Source organism: Brachyhypopomus gauderio, chromosome 9, assembly GCF_052324685.1.
Source record: "Brachyhypopomus gauderio isolate BG-103 chromosome 9, BGAUD_0.2, whole genome shotgun sequence".
Classification (NCBI taxonomy): Eukaryota; Metazoa; Chordata; class Actinopteri; order Gymnotiformes; family Hypopomidae; genus Brachyhypopomus; species Brachyhypopomus gauderio.
The window spans coordinates 18,203,729-18,223,189 of NC_135219.1; the positions used below are offsets into that span (position 1 = coordinate 18,203,729).

A 19,461-nucleotide genomic window follows, 5' to 3' on the forward strand; every position below is an offset into this window, starting at 1 on the left:
GGAAAAGCAATGCAACCAAGTGTTTGCAGATTCCGCAACTAGCAACACAAGAGCAGTTGCTCTTAATGAGCACAACTGGCATTGAATCACGTAATGTCATCTGAAATACACAAGAGGCAATATTTAATATCTTGAAAAGAAGACTTCAGCAATGTCAATAGGCGCAATATCTGTCCCATCATGTTGGTAGTGGTGAATGTCACTTGTCTATTGTCTCATGTAACGTTTGTGATGTTTTGCATCACTCTTAAAACACTTGGCTATACTGTCTTTCTATTCTACAGTGTTGTGCATGGTTCAATCTACTAGTTCACTGAGCAACTATAAACTAAATATATTTTAGATTTAAACTTCATTTTCACTCCAGATGAAATGCTTACACATAGGAGTGAAACAGGCCTACTTATATTTATATTATTTTGTTGTTTCCACCACCAACAACAGAACAGTGCAGGTTTTACTTCAACTGCTTCTTGAAGAGTGTTATCAGAATATGTTAATAGGTGTAAGTGTTGCAGCCATATGTTAATAAAGAAGTTAAGATGAAAGATTTGAAAGACAGATTGACAGATTTTAGAAAATGCAGTTTGAAGAATAGCTGAGGTGGACTATATTCTGCTTTTGAGTCATAGAGGTAGATAACAATAGCTCGAACTGTAAAATAAACTCCCATTTGTTTACTATAGGCAAAATAGACTGCTAATGATTCCCACTCAGCTACTCTGCATTTGGCTACCATTGTAAGCTTTGAAAACCAATGCCTATGGTTATCACAGCTTACGTGAAGTAAGAGCAAGGATAAAAGATTGAACTTGTGTTGAACTCACTTTTGAACTTGTTCAACAGAACTTTGAACGTGACACTGAACAGAACTCGTGTCATTTTAACCAGTCCTACTCTCAGCTGGTGTGGCGTATCTGTTTTCTTCATAGATCTGTAGCAGTGAGCCCTCACTGTTATCTCGTTAGCCTTACTTTTGCCTGATACTTCCATCAGAAATACAAACATGTTTTTAAAAGGCATTTCTAGTACTAGGACAGGTTGGTTCGTTACTAAAAACAACATCACTTCATTAGACTGCCACCTCAGGCTAGCTAGCTAACTAGCGTCGGCCACTTACCTTCAAAATTGCAGAGGTAGGATGAAACGTAGAACTTGAAACCCTTTTCAAGTTGACTCTGTGTCGTTGTACTTGATGCTCTGACAATACGACGCACATCGTTGACGGTAAATTTCGGGAACTCCAACAGGCACCTTGTGAATTTAGACTCGGCCATGACATCGACACTTCCGCATACCAACCGGAAATACGGTAGCATCCTGACACCAACGAGGAAGTGGTGCGTGCACCTAGGCCAATCAGGGCAAAACCAGTTTCAAATGACAGCAAAATTGACCAATCATATCTTCCCTCTTAGTGGGCGGGCTTAACTGTATGATAATTTCTGCCCGCTGTGGCGACGCTAGCTGTCGTTAGCTATTATTTATTTATTATTTACTTTTTTGTACATATGCTACTCAACTTGTTTAACTCTGATTCCTTGTATTACCACTTGTGCCTTGTTTTTGTTTGTAAGCGATTATTGTAAATAAAGGCAAAAAAAAGGGTTATTGTAGCAGCCTGGCTGAGTTGGTGTTTTGGTTAGAAAAACAGGAAATTGTGATATCACGTGATACTCAACTTTGGAACGTTTGGTTTAGAATGTTTGGTTGGGAAGGTGGAATGTTTGGATTCAGTTTTGATGCTGAAAAGCTCAAAACAAGTCGCACGACATTTTGCTGAGAATTACAAACCTAAATAATCTAACAAATCTTTCTATTTTTTCTAGATCTTTCTCTCTTTCTATTCTTTCTATTTTTCAGGTGGAGAATGAGTTTTTACCCCAGGACAACTGACCAGCCAAGGCCTGGACAGGAACAGAACCACTTCAAAGACACACCAGGTTTTACCACTCATGGTGAGAAAAATACATTTTCATATACTGTACATCATTTTATACTTCTATGTAAGACAGTATATTAATTCTTATGAGTATGGATTTCCATAGGCTTATTCATAATAATTAAAAGTTAAATATACCCATTTATATAGTAGGTTTCTAAGGTTCAGAAAAATAACATGTTTATTTATTCTAGTGATGACTGTCAAGCTCTTTATTTCATGTGTACAGGATAATGTAATTAATGGAGCATGGGTTATTTCTTTGATTTCTTTGACTCAGCACAATTTTCATAAATCCCACCATGTTACATATATGTATTAACATTGTCCATGTGGCCATGGAAAAAGCAAATAAAAATATTTTTTTTTAAAAAGAAACAGATTTCTAACATGACATCACATTCTTAAGCATTCTCCCCACATTCTAATGACATCACATGGCACCATAGCCCTTGTTATAATCACTTGTTCATTGGGAAACACTTACAAGGCATTTGAGCCTCACTGGGAGGTGTGCTGGGTTTCACTTTACCTGCTGTGGGATTTTCAGGTGTGCCCTACAACCCCCAAGCGACAGTGATCCACACGGATCCCTGTGGACCAGCACCCTTCCCTCACAGAAGGACGGCGGGACCCTCAGATGTCGGCCATGTTAACATCCCTGTAGAAGGACCACTCCACACTGGTACTGTGTAACACTGAAGATTACATGCGTATTCAACAAACCAAATAATCGTGCATGATGAAGTAGAAAAAAACATTTATTACATTTGTTTGTAAGGACTGGCAGAGGTGCAGAACCATCAGCTTTCTGCACATGACCTGACCAGTAAAACATCAGTTTTATCAGAAAATATGACATCACATATTCTTCAACATTGTAATGAATTCACATGGCACTGTAGCCCTGTGATATGTTTGGTGTAGAGTAGAGCACTTTAGAGTGGGCACCTTGACGACCCACATACAGTGTGGGTGTACTGTGACACTCTTTATCTGCTAGGCGGTTGTGTTTAGTCTAAGGTGATAATGCTTCGAATCATTGTTATACCAGCATAGTATAATACTGATAATACATGTATATGGATTACAGATGTCATTTTTCACTATTTTAGTACACCCCCAAACAATATAAACAAAACATTGTCATGCTGCTTTGCTGGCTTCTGATACCTCATCTGGACTGCTGCCAAAGCATATATCTATTAATCTTTGTAATCTATGTAACATGGCTTCTTTAAGTATTGTGTATCACCTGGCCAGCATTAAGCAGTGGCATGCAGCAGCAATCTTTGTGATATAAGGAGTTTGTGCTTTGTACCTACTTCTGTTGGCAAGGACAATGTGAGCTTACAAGCAAGACTAGACTTGAATGTTTTATTGCAGTCAGTTGATTGTGCCAGCACCCCACTCCCCAGAATGCCAATCCCACATGCCAAAATATCGATTATCATAATCTATTATTATTTAAAATGCAGTATGATCTGCAGGTCTTAATTTCATATGCAAAACATTGTCATGCTGCTTTGCTGGTTTCTGATACCTCATCTGGACTGTCTAGCAGTGTCTAGCAGAGGCGAGATGTGCTAGCCATGAGCAGAGCTAGGAGGTACTGTAGTTTGGCTCTTCAGTATCTACCAGTATCAGAATAAAAATAATTCTGAATTGTGCCAAAATAATTAAATTGAATCAAATTGTATTGAAATGTAAGATTTCATGATGCAATAAACTAAAAGAATCATAACTAAGCTAAACTAAAACTGGGTCACACATATACTGAAGCTCTGATAAATGTCTTCCTGCTTCTGGGCTCACGGATGCCCTGCTATCAGTTATTCAGTATTACTTCATTGTGCTGCCATTACATGAATTGTAGCAAGATGCATATGAGAAGTTGCCGTTCTCGGTCCATCTTGCTTGAATCATATTTCAGTGGCACTTTCAGATAAAGAAACATGCAACGTAGTACTAAGGCACTGAGAAATGTTATGGTGAGGTAATTTCTGCTAATGTCCTTATTCGCCCATGCAGGTGAAGTTGGCTCCAGCAGGTTTTCCAAACTGCCTGTGCTCACTTCACGCACGAGAGTGACCAGGTCAGGACTGATGAGGCCTTCTCCGCCCACCATCACAATGTTGCCTCCACTCACCAAACCTGCTGGCCGAGAGCCACTCCGTGCCTTCAGGCCTGCCAAAGGTGAGCTCACTCTTTTTCTCTCCTGGAAATGGCATCCAAACCATTTGTTGCAGCAACTACAACAAAAAAAGAAAAAAAAAAAAAGTATTAAAAAAGCAAAAACTGCTTTGAAAGCCCTATAGGGGAGACCGGGTATGGTTGTAACATGGGGAGAGTTGTAACACCATCAGTTCCACTGATCACGGATAAGATAGGAGTCATATGATCATTTCAGTATTTACCCAATTCCTCCCTGATCCCACATGGTGAATATCAAGGCTGTAAACAGGCACATGCCGATTCCATCGAGAAAAAACTGAATGTATTTCATGTTCCATTCTTTACTTTAGCTGTGATGTTTGGTGTAGAGTAGAGCACTTTAGAGTGGGCACCTTGACAGCCCACATACAGTGTGGGTGTACTGTGACACTCGTTATCTGCTAGGCGGTTGTGTTTAGTCTAAGGCAGGGATGGGCAACTGGCGGGCCGCGGGCCGCACAAGGCCCTCGTCCTCACTCAGTGCGGCCTGCAAATAGATCAATAATAATTTATTAATTAAAAGAAAAAAACCGATAGAGCAGGACTTTTTTGTTCTTGTCACGTAGGGCTACGCCCCCCTCTCCCGTGTCGGTGTTGTTCCTTGCCCGGTTATCCCACCCTGCGTGTCTGTTGCACTGGTTTCCCTCTGTCTGCCACGCACGTCATTGTGTTCAGTTGTGTCTAGTTTTGTCCTGTGTACTTGTATCTCTGTGTTTCCCCCGTTGTCGGTTATTTGTGGTTTGTTCGGTTTTGTGGATTATCTCTGTCATCGCTGTTCTGGTATTTTCCATCTCCGTTGTGTTTCTGTTACGGTTCCTGCCTGTCCTGTTGACCTCTTGGACGACTTCGCCTATGGAATTCCCCTTATTAAATCTCGCTCTTCTCAGCGTTTGTGTTCGCCTCCTAGCTCCGCAGCGCGCTACGCGTTACACTTCTTTGATATGAAGTTCAAATTCAGTTCAAATTCCTTTTTGCACTTTTTTATTAAGCAAATGTTTTGTCTTTGTTGCTTATTAAGGACATGTTAATGCATATATATGCAGAAAATAGATGTATGTTGGTGCAATAAACATACAGATCTGAATTCATTTAAAATGTGTTCTTATTGACAATAATTTGTAGTGTCTTTCATATCCAATTATTTGAAGTGCGTGGTCATGTGGCCCTCCAATAATAGTGCTGAAAAAATTTTGGCCCTCTTTGTCATGGAAGTTGCCCATCCCTGGTCTAAGGTTATAATGCTTCGAATCATTGTTATACCAGCATAGTATAATACTGATAATACATGTATATGGATTACAGATGTCATTTATCACTATTTTAGTACACCCCCAAACAATCTAAACAAAACATTGTCATGCTGCTTTGCTGGCTTCTATGATACCTCATCTGGACTGCTGCCAAAGCATATATCTATTAATCTTTGTAATCTATGTAACATGGCTTCTTTAAGTATTGGGTATCACCTGGCCAGCGTTAAGCAGTGGCATGCAGCAGCAATCTTTGTGATATAAGGAGTTTGTGCTTTGTACCTACTTCTGTTGGCAAGAACAATGTGAGCTTACAAGCAAGACTAGACTTGAATGTTTTATTGCAGTCAGTTGATTGTGCCAGCACCCCACTCCCCAGAATGCCAATCCCACATGCCAAAATATCCATTATCATAATCTATTATTATTTAAAATGCAGTATGATCTGCAGGTCTTAATTTCATATGCTGGTCTGAAGATTGAACGTGTCCTCTACAGTTCTGTCTGTGTTTCATGTCCAGGTTCAGTGGAGCCTCCCCAGCTCCACTCTCCAGGGTGGAGGAGAGAGAGAGTGGGGAGACTTCACGGGAGCAGCAGACATCTTCAACCCTTGCTCCCAGACATCTTCGAAGCAGCTAACCCCAGTGATGCTGGTAGAGGTGACTTATTGATGTTGGCTTTACTTTATATGTCATTGAAATACCTGTACAAAATGTAGAATTTATAATGTTGCATCATTTGTTTTGTGTTAAAATATTGCTAAATACGATATTTGGGAACAAGGAGATCAGTTAGTCAGAAACTTCACTCAGGTGTCAAGTGAACGGAGCTAAACTCATGAGCATGGATGCCCTTTCCCACGCAGGTTTGCCCAAATCCAGCCGCTTGCTGCCTGGGAACCCCCCCGGGTATTTCCTACTGCCCTCCTACCCTCTGGCCACTCTTCCGGGAGTGCAGCGAGATACAAGCCCTCGGCGCAGAGACCCGGGCCCGTGGAGGGACAGTACTGGTGAGTGCATGGCTACGTTGCTAAGAACGTGCTAGGCACACACAGTGAGGCATGGCTGGTTATTTGGGTGCCCGCTTAAGTTAAGTTGGTCTTGCACTAAGCTTGTCTTGCACTTGTTCCCACGTCAGTGGTAAATTGATGAGCAGATCTAATTTTGTGGTCATATATTCTATATGAATTTAATTTTAACCAACAAATGTGCATATACGTAGATCATTTATAGTCACCACTTGTCAAATGTACAAAATACTTAAATTCAAATTTGATGATCTTCATCTGACATGGTTTCACTCAGTAATGGAACAGTGTCTAGCAGAGGCGAGATGTGCTAGCCATTAGCAGAGCTAGGCTAATGTATCTACCAGTATCAGAATTAAAATAATTCTGAATTGCGCCAAAATAATTAAATTGAATCAAATTGTATTGAAATGTAAGATTTCATGATGCAGTAAACTAAAAGAATCACAACTAAGCTAAACTAAAACTGGGTCACACATATACTGAAGCTCTGATAAATGTTTTCCTGCTTCTGGGCTCACGGATGCCCTGCTTTCAGATATTCAGTACTACTTCATTGTGCTGCCATTACATGAATTGTAGCAAGATGCATATGAGAAGTTGCCGTTCTCGGTCCATCTTGCTTGAATCATATTTCAGTGGCACTTTCAGATAAAGAAACATATGCAACGTAGTACTAAGGCACTGAGAAATGTTATGGTGAGGTAATTTCTGCTAATGTCCTTATTCACCCATGCAGGTGAAGTTGGCTCCAGCAGGTGTTCCAAACTGCCTGTGCTCACTTCACGCACGAGAGGGACCTCGTCAGGACTGATGAGACCTTCTCCGCCCACCTCCCCAGTGGAAGCCCTGCAGGAGGAGAAGCCTGGCAGGAACCTCCACCTGGACCTCGCCCTCATACATGACCCAGATGAGGAGCCAGTGGACAAGGAGGAGGTCAGTAGGAACATATATCATGTTGTACATAGTTGGAGTATCTCAGTCTCAGATGCATTAGTTTAACTAGTAAGTAAGTAAGTAAGTAAGTTTATTTATAAAGCACATTTTATATGACGGAGTCAACCAGAGTGCTGTATAAAGGCTAAAAAGTACAATATATGCCCAACTCATAAAAAAAACATGTAGAATTTTACATAGCATAAAACATTTAAAATACATACAAATACACCAACTGATTACACCAACTGATACAACATAACTGATAGATTTCTTTGGTTGCTGCCTGCAAATGTTACTCAAGTGTTGTACTTTCTGGATTTTAATGCATAAACACAGCATTGGTCCTAATATAAGCTGACAAACCTAACGTCTGTGTCTACATAATAAAGGCCCTGTAGCATCCCAGTATTAAATCTGACCATGCATGCGATATGCTTTGCTTAGGTGTCCAAATATGATGAGATGATGTTTCCTTCTGCTGATGCTACATTTGCGTTTATCTCATTTGTTAAGGATATCAAGATAGTCCTAGCACTATGAGAGGGAGCATTGTCTGGTTGAGAGTATCCATCTCCCTATGGGTATATGGTGGCTGTGAATTAATAAATTAACCTAGTTAAGATATGAAGAGTTTGGTTCCAAAATGCTATATCCATTTTGATCAATTTGAGTAAAAATGTGTTTTCTTTAAGTGGTAGGCTGAAAACCACAGTTTTTTGTTTCAAACTATCAAATACCATACTAAGGTTAAAAAAACACAAACGAATTAAATCAAGATTTTAATATTTAAAGATTTATTTTTAAAAAACAATTCATTTTTTCACAAAACGCAATAAATCCATGCCATGTTTTTTTCAAAATGTCTTATATATCCTTTGTCATTAATAGAAATTTTTTTTGACTGAAAATGTGCAAAATACAATAATAAATAACTGTAAATTATACATCTTAATATAATAGTTTGACCATTGGGCCTAAAAACACAAATTCATATAATATATAAATTTATATTATTATAATAACCCCGCTCCTAGCTTGGTTATGAACAACCCCCAGCAAACAGTGTTTGTACATGAGTCACAGAGCTAAATCTTTTCCACGTTTGATAATTTTGCGAGCTAAACGTGCGCACTTTAGCCAGTGCATTTCGCGGCGATGTAACGATTCTCGGTTAGGGGCTGGATAGTCTGCTGCTGATTGATATCCAGCCGACAGTGGGACTGGTCAGAATCTGGGCATTGATAAAATAAAATAAATATATCTCTTTTTCCAATAACTGCTATACGAACAGGCTCCTCTATATCATCAAAACCGTTCATTTTTGCGGACTTTGAGAGTGAAAAACGAGACATATTTTAACAAAGTAAGCTACAAGAAATGCCGGGCGGCTCAACAGGTCGCGTGCTATGATGTTTACATTCCGTATCTGGTGGTGCACTGTGATTGGATGAGTGGAGATGTGGCGTACTGCGGGAAATCAGGATTGGCGATTGTTGCATTTTGGAAGGAAAGAGAGAAAGCAGGGCAGTATTACACGGCGGATGTGGCGTTTTGATAAAAATTGAATATTGGCTTTTCAAGAGTGGTCACATACCATTCTGATTCTAACTCATTTTTTTTTAAACTGCATTTATCGCGTTTCGGAACCAAACTCTTCATATATTCTGGCATCAAGGCATTGATATGTAGTTAATAATAATAGACCCAGTAAATGTCATTTACCTAACATACAGGGAGGATCCAGCTTTAAACTGGGCAAAATTTTTGTGTTTCTTTGGTCATTCAATACTTGTATAGTATTGTTGTATGTACTTGTACTTGACGGATATAGTGGGTATGGGCAGTTGCACTTGGGCTGACAGACTCTTTATTTTTCAGATGATGAACTCCCTACGCCTCTTGCGTAAAAGAGTGGCTAAGAAGCGGGCTAAGGTGAATGCGAGTGGCAGAGAAGCAATGTTGCCTCCACTCACCAAACCTGCTGGCCGAGAGCCACTCCGTGCCTTCAGGCCTGCCAAAGGTGAGCTCACTCTTTTGCTCTCCTGGAAATGGCATCCAAACCATTTGTTGCAGCAACAACAACAAAAAAAGTAAAAGAAAAAAGTATTTAAAAAGTAAAAACTGCTTTGAAAGCCCTATACTACAAACAAAAAGCCCCTGCTGATCCTCTTGTACATTGCTATACCTGCACCCATGAACATTGTTTTTCTGCACCATGAAGAAACCACTATGAAACCAGAAGTTATATTTGAGATTTTTGATAGAGTATGTGTTAATATGTATTGTGCTTTTCAGGATCTCAAGTGCAAAGCACCAGGGCGTCCCCTGCTGACGACATGTCTGAAGGAGTAATTGGCAGAGGTTGGAATTGGTTTGCTGTTAACACTGCATTACACAACACAATGTTTTAAATCTAGTTCTCCATGTTGAATAATGTTTTGCTGTCTTCAGGCTGATTTGAACCAAAGTTGAGCTGATAGCCCTAAAAGTCCTAGTCAGTTTGTTTGGGTACTTCTGGTAAAGTGTGAGTGTCTTTTGTTTTATGGTGTCTGGTAGTTGAGTGCCTGTCATGCATTTATAGCAGTTAACACTTATTGGGACACTTGTAAAGCTGCTTTGTGACAACAACTGTTGTAAAAAGCGCTATATAAATACATTTTGATTGATTGATTGATTGATTGGTATTCCTCTCTAGATGAACTCAAACCAGGAACTCCCCGGAAGGATCCCTACTCGCAGCAGACTTTACGGCCCTTCTCCAAACCAGACCTCGCTCTCGCTCAGAGCTTCAGTCTGCTTAGCTCTGATGACTGGTAAGTCACACCTGCAAAATTCTGAAGCATTTGGCTAGGGCAGGTTAAACAGCAAGTCATTTATGGTGTTCTGCATATATGGTAAGTATGCATGTATTTAGTGAAGTTTTTTCCTCTTTGTCCCTTTTCTTGTAGCATTTTTTCTTGCAGTAGCCGATGGTTACAGTGTGTGTCTATGTTCAATATCTTCATACAGGGAGAAGAAAATTGAAGGGTTGATGTTAATCCGTAGATTGGCTCAGCATCACTCTGATGTGCTTGGCAGCAGGCTTCATGAGGTCTGCATTGTTCTTATTCAAGAGGTAAGCCACTAGATTTGCTGACTGTGTATCGGTCTGAATTCTAAAATTGGCAGACACCATGAGCATGTACATATTACAGGTGATGTTGCTGACAAAGTCAAGTCAGAGTTAGCATAGCACTTTGAAATTCCTTTTTTATAAAAACATTTCTCATCTAATTGAAATTCAGATGGCATAGCTAACTGTAATTAGTGATTAAGGTATTTCCGCCTACATAACACATTGCAGTGGTGGATTATACTTATTACGATGGCGGTGGCAGTGTTGGATGTGGCTGAAACGAGCTGGAACGTCGTCTTTCCTGCAGGTGCTGCACCTGCGCTCTGCCGTGTCCCGCATGGCGGTGGTGTCCTTGAGGGAGTTGTACTCCAGCCTGCAGAAAGGGATGGACCAGGAAGTGGAGGCTACAGCTAAGGTCCTCCTCCACAAAGCAGCGGAGTCCAATGCCTTCATCAGGCAGGACGTGGACACAGCTCTGGACAGCATGGTGCAGAACTGCACCCCCATTCGGAGCATGAACGCCCTTCTCGCTGGAGGACTCTGGTCAGTTAGCCTGCAGTGAGCTTTAAACTGAGGCTTTCAGATAATTTTTACTTCTCCATTGTTCTTTCAAAATATTGCCCTGGCCTATATCAATCAGGGTGGCCGCGGGTCCTTAAAAAGTCTTAAATGGTATTAAGTTTAATTTTTGTCAAATAAGGCCTTGAAAAGTCTTATTTTGTCTTAAATTTTCAACCAAAATATCTTAAATTTGCGGAGCTAAATTTAGGGAGGAATAATTCCGTCAGCCATGTGTTGAAATTCGGGGGCGGATATCGGTAGATTCCAAATAAAATTAAATAAAATTCCAAATAAAATTAAAGCCAACTCGCAAGATCATACACGTTAAAATAAAGCACAAAAACTAATAATCAGTTAGTTTTTGTGCTTTATTTTAACGTGTATGTTCTTGCGAGTTGGTTTTAATTTTATTTGGAAAACAGTATTAAAAAGTCTTAAAATGTCTAAATTTTCACTTGGTCAAACCTGTAGACACCCTGTCAATATTTGTAGTTATTTATCCTCTTGTATATTCTTTTTATTGTGTTCCATCTCCGCTCTGCTGATCCAAACTGCCCTTCACACCACTTAAAGAATAGGCTAGTTAGCTAGCTCACAGAGGACATGCAAACATTTTCTGTTTAAAAATTACAGATGTACAATAACTGGTGCAAACTAAGCCATCAAATAGAATATGATCATTTGGTTGTGCACTTAGATCATACATAAGGGTATTAAGTTTCTTTTTAGAAGCTAAAAGTTGTACTGTATACATTGATTGGATGGATTAATAGTTATTACCTTCTTTTTTTTGAATGCCCTAATTTCTTTCCTTCTGTTTTCCTCAAAAGTCATCTGAATGCTGCAGTAAGAAAGTGTACTGCTCGGCACTTGGCTACTTTGGTAGAGAAGATTGGTGCAGAGCGAATTATTCCTGCAGTCTCCAAGTTGGCACAGGACTCTTCCCAAGAAACCAGGTTAGTACTGGGATCAGAACGAGGATTCTACAAGGCTTATTCAGTTTCCCAGATAGTAATAAATGGTCGGTGTGCTGTGAGTTACGGGTCTCTCACTCACGGTTCTCTCCTGTTTTGGGGTCTGTTCTTTGTCTCAGGCGCTTGGGCCGGCGTATGCTGCTGTTCCTGTCCTCCCACCATGACTTTGATAAGATGGTGGAAAAGTACATCCCTGCCAAAGACCTGGCAACCATCAGGGACACTGTCCACACTCTGAAATCCAAGGTAGCGATTCATGTTTGGAAACATGATGAGGATTTTTTATCCCATTCAGCCACTATGCCCCATGTTTACTCACTAAACAAAGCTTATTCACAAAACTTTTAGGTGAAACAGACTGCAATAAAAAAAAACCATCTAAACTGTGATGGTAGACATATATTGTAAACAAATAATAAAGTACAGGGCAGTGCGTGGCACCACACATTGTATTTACAGTAAGGCATGCACAGTGTAGTCCCAGACCCAGTAGTTAAAGGACAGAGCATAGTTCAAAATGAACCGGCTTGAAACCTTTGGGATAGAATCAAAGTATGAAGCAATATGTGGACTTCAATATCATCACTCCATGTTTTGTGGTGATTTGTACGTGTGTATTCCCAGGAGAGGACAAAGTTGTCTAGGATTCCAAGATACAAGATGTGTCTCCCTCGTCTGGAGCAGCAAGAAGCTCCAGCCGCACAGGTGGAGCATCAGAACACGCAGCGAATGAAGCGCAGCCTTAGACACACGGTGAGGGACGTGAGCCCAGACGACGCGGCACCTCTGAAAGGTAACGGCTGACTTCGGCGAACGCTCCCCTCCTGTTTCCTGAGAACCTTACATTACCGCTTACCCGTGAACCTCTTTCCCATCAGACCTGCAGCTGAACAGTAGTCTTCCAGCACAGACTAAGACCGGTGTCATCCTGGATGATTTGCCCTCAAGCTCCAGAAACGCACGCACCCCCAGAAGTCCCGTCAAAAGTTTGAGTCCTCCGCTTCATCCCAGCCCCCCCACGGCTGTCCCTACTAAAAACATGCTGCCACGACGCAGACGAGGTACCACACTGATCAGAGCACGTCCGTCCCTTTCAAACAGTTCTGATGAGTGTTGCCTGCTCTTCAGCACTTCATGTGTGATCACTGCACTTGCATGTAAATTGCTTTGCTGTTAACACTGCATTACACAACAATGTTTTAAATCTAGTTCACCACATTGAATAATGTTTTGCTGTCAGCCTTCAAGCTAATTTGACCAAAGTTGAGCTGGTAGCCCTAAAAGTCCTAGTCAGTTTGTTTGGGTTCTGGTATTCCTCTCTAGATGAACTCAAACCAGGACCTCCCAGGAAGGATCCCCACGAGCAGCAGACTTTACGGACCTTCTCCGATCCAGACCTCGCTCTCGCTCAGAGCTTCAGTCTGCTTAGCTCTGATGACTGGTAAGTCACGCCTGCAAAATTCTGAAGCATTTGGCTAGGGCAGGTTAAACAGCAAGTCATTTATGGTGTCCTGCATATATGGTAAGTATGCATGTATTTAGTGAAGTTTTTTCCTCTTTGTCCATTTTCTTGTAGCATTTTTTTCTTTCAGTAGCCGATGGTTACAGTGTGTGTCTATGTTCAATATCTTCATACAGGGAGAAGAAAATTGAAGGGTTGATGTTCATCCGTAGATTGGCTCAGCATCACTCTGATGTGCTTGGCAGCAGGCGTCATGATGTCTGCATTGTTCTTATTCAAGAGGTAAGCCACTAGATTTGCTGACTGTGTATCGGTCTGAATTCTAAAATTGGCAGACACCATGAGCATGTACATATTACAGGTGATGTTGCTGACAAAGTCAAGTCAGAGTTAGCATAGCACTTTGAAATTCCTTTTTTATAAAAACATTTCTCATCTAATTGAAATTCAGATGGCATATCTAACTGTAATTAGTGATTAAGGTATTTCCGCCTACATAACACATTGCAGTGGAGGATTATACTTATTACGATGGCGGTGGCAGTGTTGGATGTGACTGAAACGAGCTGGAACGTCGTCTTTCCTGCAGGTGCAGAACCTGCGCTCTGCCGTGTCCCGCATGGCGGTGGTGTCCTTGAGGGAGTTGTACTCCAGCCTGCAGAAAGGGATGGACCAGGAAGTGGAGGCTACAGCTAAGGTCCTCCTTCACAAAGCAGCGGAGTCCAATGCCTTCATCAGGCAGGACGTGGACACAGCTCTGGACAGCATGGTGCAGAACTGCACCCCCATTCGGAGCATGAACGCCCTTCTCGCTGGAGGACTCTGGTCAGTTAGCCTGCAGTGAGCTTTAAACTGTGGCTTTCAGATAGCAACAACAGTCACAAGAAGCTAACAAAGCACTGATTTTGGCTGCGGTTTTTACTTTTCCATTGTTATTTCAAAATAGTGCCCTGGCCTATATCAATATTTTTAGTTATTTATCCTGTTAAATATATTTTTATTGCGTTCCACCTCCTCTCTGCTGATCCAAACTGCCCTTCACACCGCTTAAAGAATAGGCTAGTTAGCTAGCTTACAGAGGACATGCAAACATTTTCTGTTTAAAAAATACAGATGTACACTAACTGGTGCAAACTAAGCCATCGAATAGAATATGATCATTTGATTGTGCACTTAGATCATACATATGGGTATTAAGTTTCTTTATAGAAGCTAAAAGTTGTAGGCCTACTGTATACATTGATTGGATGGATTAATAGTTATTACCTTCTTTTTTTGAATGCCCTAATTTTTTTCCTTCTGTTTTCCTCAAAAGTCATCTGAATGCTGCAGTAAGAAAGTGTACTGCTCTGCACTTGGCTACTTTGGTAGAGAAGATTGGCGCTGGCCGCTTATTGTCTGGGGCGAAAGACGTCATAGCGAGAATTATCCCTGCAGTTTCCAAGTTGGCACAGGACGCTTCCCAAGAAACCAGGTTAGTACTGGGATCAGAACGAGGATTCTACAAAGCTTATTCAGTTTCCCAGATAGTAATCTTTTGCTGATTCTTTTAGTCTCCTAGTCTGATACTCTGAAGTCAGCAAATGCTGTTAAATTGTAGAGTAATAGAAGCACTATCGTGTTTTCTACACACAGACGGCCTTGTAAAATTGTACCCTGGTAAGATAAATGGTCGGTGTGCTGTGAGTTACGGGTCCCTCACTCACGGTTCTCTCCTGTTTTGGGGTCTGTTCTTTGTCTCAGGCGCTTGGGCCGGCGTATGCTGCTGTTCCTGTCCTCCCACCATGATTTTGATAAGATGGTGGAAAAGTGCATCCCTGCCAAAGACCTGGCAACCATCAGGAACACTGTCCTCACTCTGAAATCCAAGGTAGCGATTCATGTTTGGATACATGATGAGGATTTTTTATCCCATTCAGCCACTATGCCCCATGTTTACTCACTAAACAAAGCTTATTCACAAAACTTTTAGGTGAAACAGACTGCAATAAAAAACATCTAAACTGTCATGGTAGACATATATTGTAAACAAATAATAAAGTACAGGGCAGTGCGTGGCACCACACATTGTATTTACAGTAAGGCATGCACAGTGTAGTCCCAGACCCAGTAGTTAAAGGACAGAGCATGGTTCAAAATGAACCTGCTTGAAACCTTTGGGATAGAATCAAAGTATGAAGCAATATGTGGACTTCAATATCATCACTCCATGTTTTGTGGTGATTCGTACGTGTGTATTCCCAGGAGAGGACAAAGGTGTCTAGGAATGCGAAGATATAAGATGCGTCAGCCTCGTCTGGAGCAGCAAGAAGCTCCAGCCGCACAGGTGGAGCATCAGAACACGCAACGAATGAAGCGCAGCCTTAGACACACGGTGAGGGACGTGAGCCCAGACGACGCGGCACCTCTGAAAGGTAACGGCTGATTTCGGCGAACGCTCCCCTCTTGTATCTTGAGAACCTTACCGTACCGCTCACCCGTGAACTCTATCCCAGCTGTGGAGTCATGCGTACCTCCTCCTCAGTTTGCCAGCAGGTGAATATTTAAACAGTTAATCAAAACAACAACAACAAAAAAGTGCATCCTGATTGGAACTGCTTTGATGTTTGCAATTTTTGATGGTGTTGATGTTGGTTTGATTTGATTGCAGCCTTGTTCATTTTCTGTTTGGACACTATAACCCAATCCTTGTGTTTTCTCTCTTGTGTGTGTTCAGCAAAGACAGCAGCAGAGCACACATCCACAGCATTGCAGACAAGACAGAGTACGTCAAGCAGCTCAAGGCCCTGCTGGGTTCAAAAGACTTCAGCGAGCCCATCAAGGGCATTGATCAGCTGGTGGCCCACTGCGAGGACAACCCATATATGGTTGTGGGCAACATGTTCCTGGTAACACATTTGAACTGAATTGATTTTTAATGTTTTCAGCAGCTTTCAGAAGTGATCTGTATGGGGGGGTCATACGTTGGAGAACATTAAATGCTGGCACATCTGAAGAAATGTCAAAAGCTCAGATGCTTCAGAGTAGAAAATATTACAACAATCAGTTTTAACTATTACAGTGGAGGGCAGTCGTGTCCATTGTTAGTGTGAGCTTGTTTTACAATGTATGTGAAGATTTCACCCAAGCGTATCCTTGAAATTGCATTAAACCAAAGAATCATTCTACTGATATGCTAAGAGATGCCAGAGATAAAAAAAAGATAAAAGATTTACCAGAAATACTTTACTTCCTATATTAATTAATAATATTTATAATATTGATAATAATCATTCCAGAGAGTTACCATAGTTACCAAATACTGTCACTTTAGTTGAATTAAATCTTTCTAGGTTAAAAAAATGCTTCTGTAATAACCCAGTGCTGTCCAGGGTTGATTTATTTATCTTTGTTCCTTTTAAATATTCTTTTTATAGAGCTGGTTAGGGAACTCTACCCCTGCAAGCCACAACTGGTTGAGCAGAAGGTGCTTCCTCTGCTCTGGTACCTCCTGGGGACCTCCAGCAACAGTGGTACGGTCCACGGGAGGGGTGGAAGCGTGAGAGGGGCCACTGTCCACCTATGCCAAGCCCTTCATGCCCACATGGGTCCGGCGCTGCTGGACTGCGCTGCTTCCCAACCTTCCAATATCCGCAAGAGCCTAAGAGAGTTTGTGAAGAACCTCCCGATCAACTGAGAGCTGCAAGCCAGACCTCCAGACCAAAATAAAGCCCAACATGGATTCTACTTGAAGATGGAGATGTTTGTGTATTTCTTACTGTGCCTGCACTTTAAATGAAAGAGAGAGGAAGAAAGTCAAACGTTTTTAACATTTTGAATTAGCAGAAAGCTAAATCCTTAAACTCAGAAGTCCTTTTAAATAAGGAGCACAGATTTTAGCGAATCACATCAGGTTTAACATGCCTAGGAGCTCTGCTCTTTTTGCACTTTGAAATACTAACACTTATCATGATAACTGTTGTCATGGTGACTATAGATATATATTGTTCTATGATTGTTATTTTCTGTTGACATATCCTGAGGTAACTGTGCAGAATGTAATTTATCACATGCACAAGGAACAAGGATCTATAGTCTTTTTGTTGTTTGGTATGTGTAATGTGACTTTTCAATGAGGAGTCTTAAAAAAATGAAAAAGCTACGACTCACAAAATTACTTTTGTATTCTATAGCCAGGGCTTAATTTGAGCCGGATCCTGCCGGAACAGGATCCAGGAACTCTCATTTTGAAGGGTGCGTTCCGGGAACTGTCTGCCTCGATCCAGTAACTTTCAAGCCTACTAATTATAAGTTATGAAGAAATCTGTATGCACTTCAAACACTTATAAAACACATGTAAATAATTTAAAAGTAATTTATATATACAAATTGGCTTGTTATTTTAACATTTGTGTGCCTAAGCGTTTTGTGATCCGGTGACATTGTGATTTTGTTTTGCGATCCGGTGACATTGTTGGCCTCTGACCCCTTGTCTCATGCCGCTGTTTGCGTTCTGGCATCGTTTGATTTTCAAATTAAGCACTGTGTATAGCTAATAAGTGTAATGGCACAGTATTAACTTAACTCATTCTAACTGTCAATAAAAGCTTGTTACTCATATGATTGCAATTATATTTCTGTATGTGCTAAAAACAATTGACAAACACCTATAAAAACCAGAGGGCAGATCATGTGAAAATATAATAATTGTGTCATGCTCAAAAGTTTTGGCCATGACTGTAGACCAGGATAATGACACTACAGAATTTCTTCACAGAGCCTCAGCCATGGGAGTCAAGAGCACACCACCTGAAACAAAATTCAAGACAAAATTAGTCCCGCCTGTATATTTACAAAGTACGGTGATAAAGCTATTGAATCAGTTTCTTTAACACCCCCCCCCCCCCCCCCCCCATCAGACTCCACCATGTCAAGAGTAGAGGTGCACTTTTCTCGCCACAGACATTCAGAGCCCAGTGCAAAATCACAGGAGGAAACCTTCAGACTCCAGATTCAAGACTTAGTCAATCACGTACCTCATCCCCAGGATGCATGGACGATGTCCCCTGAAAGAGAAAACAATTGTCTTAGATTAACAGTCATGGCCTTTTATTCTGAATTCGTCTTATGCTTGTTTCCCGTGTTAGACATCTGTGACCACTGAATTCTGTAACCAGAGACCACCATGCATGTGTCGTCAAGAAATAAGGTAGGGTCAAATCCTGTTAACTGCACATGGGTACTCAATCGTTGATTGTAGTTTATAAGGAAATTAAAGCTCATTTCAAAATGAATTATTTATTTAGTGTGTATTTCTTGATTAAGATATGTGCTTGTATATACTTAGATATTTGTTAATGACATATTTGGCATTCTTAGCGAGGAGCAAAGTAAAATTTTCATTGTACGGAAACCTGTTCCCTCTGTGCATATGACAAACTCTGAATTTGAAAAGATTAGGTAGGCCTAAATGACGTTTTCACGCATGCAGACAATTATGTTTTACGTTGCATGAAAAAAATCTGTTGATTCTAAAGCTTTTGGTTAAACGTCAGCTTATTCATTTCCTATTTTCTACTAACAAATGCCTAGGGTGGTACGTACGATTGATAACATTTCTTTTCTGACAAGAAGCAGCACTATCCAACTCCAATATTTATGAGTCTCTTGAACAGAAGTTGATGGTCACCGATACCGGTGCATCACCGGTTAAGGATGCCCTCGCCGGAATACCGAAAGGGTTCGCCCTGAAATATTAATAATCCCCTCAGTCTCTGCCATGTCATTAGTAGAGACGCACTTTTGTCACAATGTACTTTTGGAGCCCAGTGCAAAACATCACGAGAAACTTTATTGGTATATGCACAGTAAAGAAACGTGTTGCTCTGTACAACGAAATAGTAATAAAGGATAAAATAAGCATGCAACATTATGATAAGTATTCATAAATGGAAATGTAAACTAAACAGAAATATAAACTGCTAAGAAGTTTATGTAC

The 19,461-nt window shown here is 40.8% G+C and overlaps 1 non-coding gene across 1 annotated transcript; it reads right to left on the reverse strand.

Moving 5' to 3' along the window:
• Positions 1-18,371: 18,371 nt before the first annotated feature.
• LOC143523715 (small nucleolar RNA SNORD88) lies at positions 18,372-18,459 on the reverse strand. Its single transcript, XR_013133460.1, has one exon. It is a non-coding gene; the product is annotated as a small nucleolar RNA SNORD88 (small nucleolar RNA).
• Between the last annotated feature and the right edge of the window lie 1,002 nt (positions 18,460-19,461).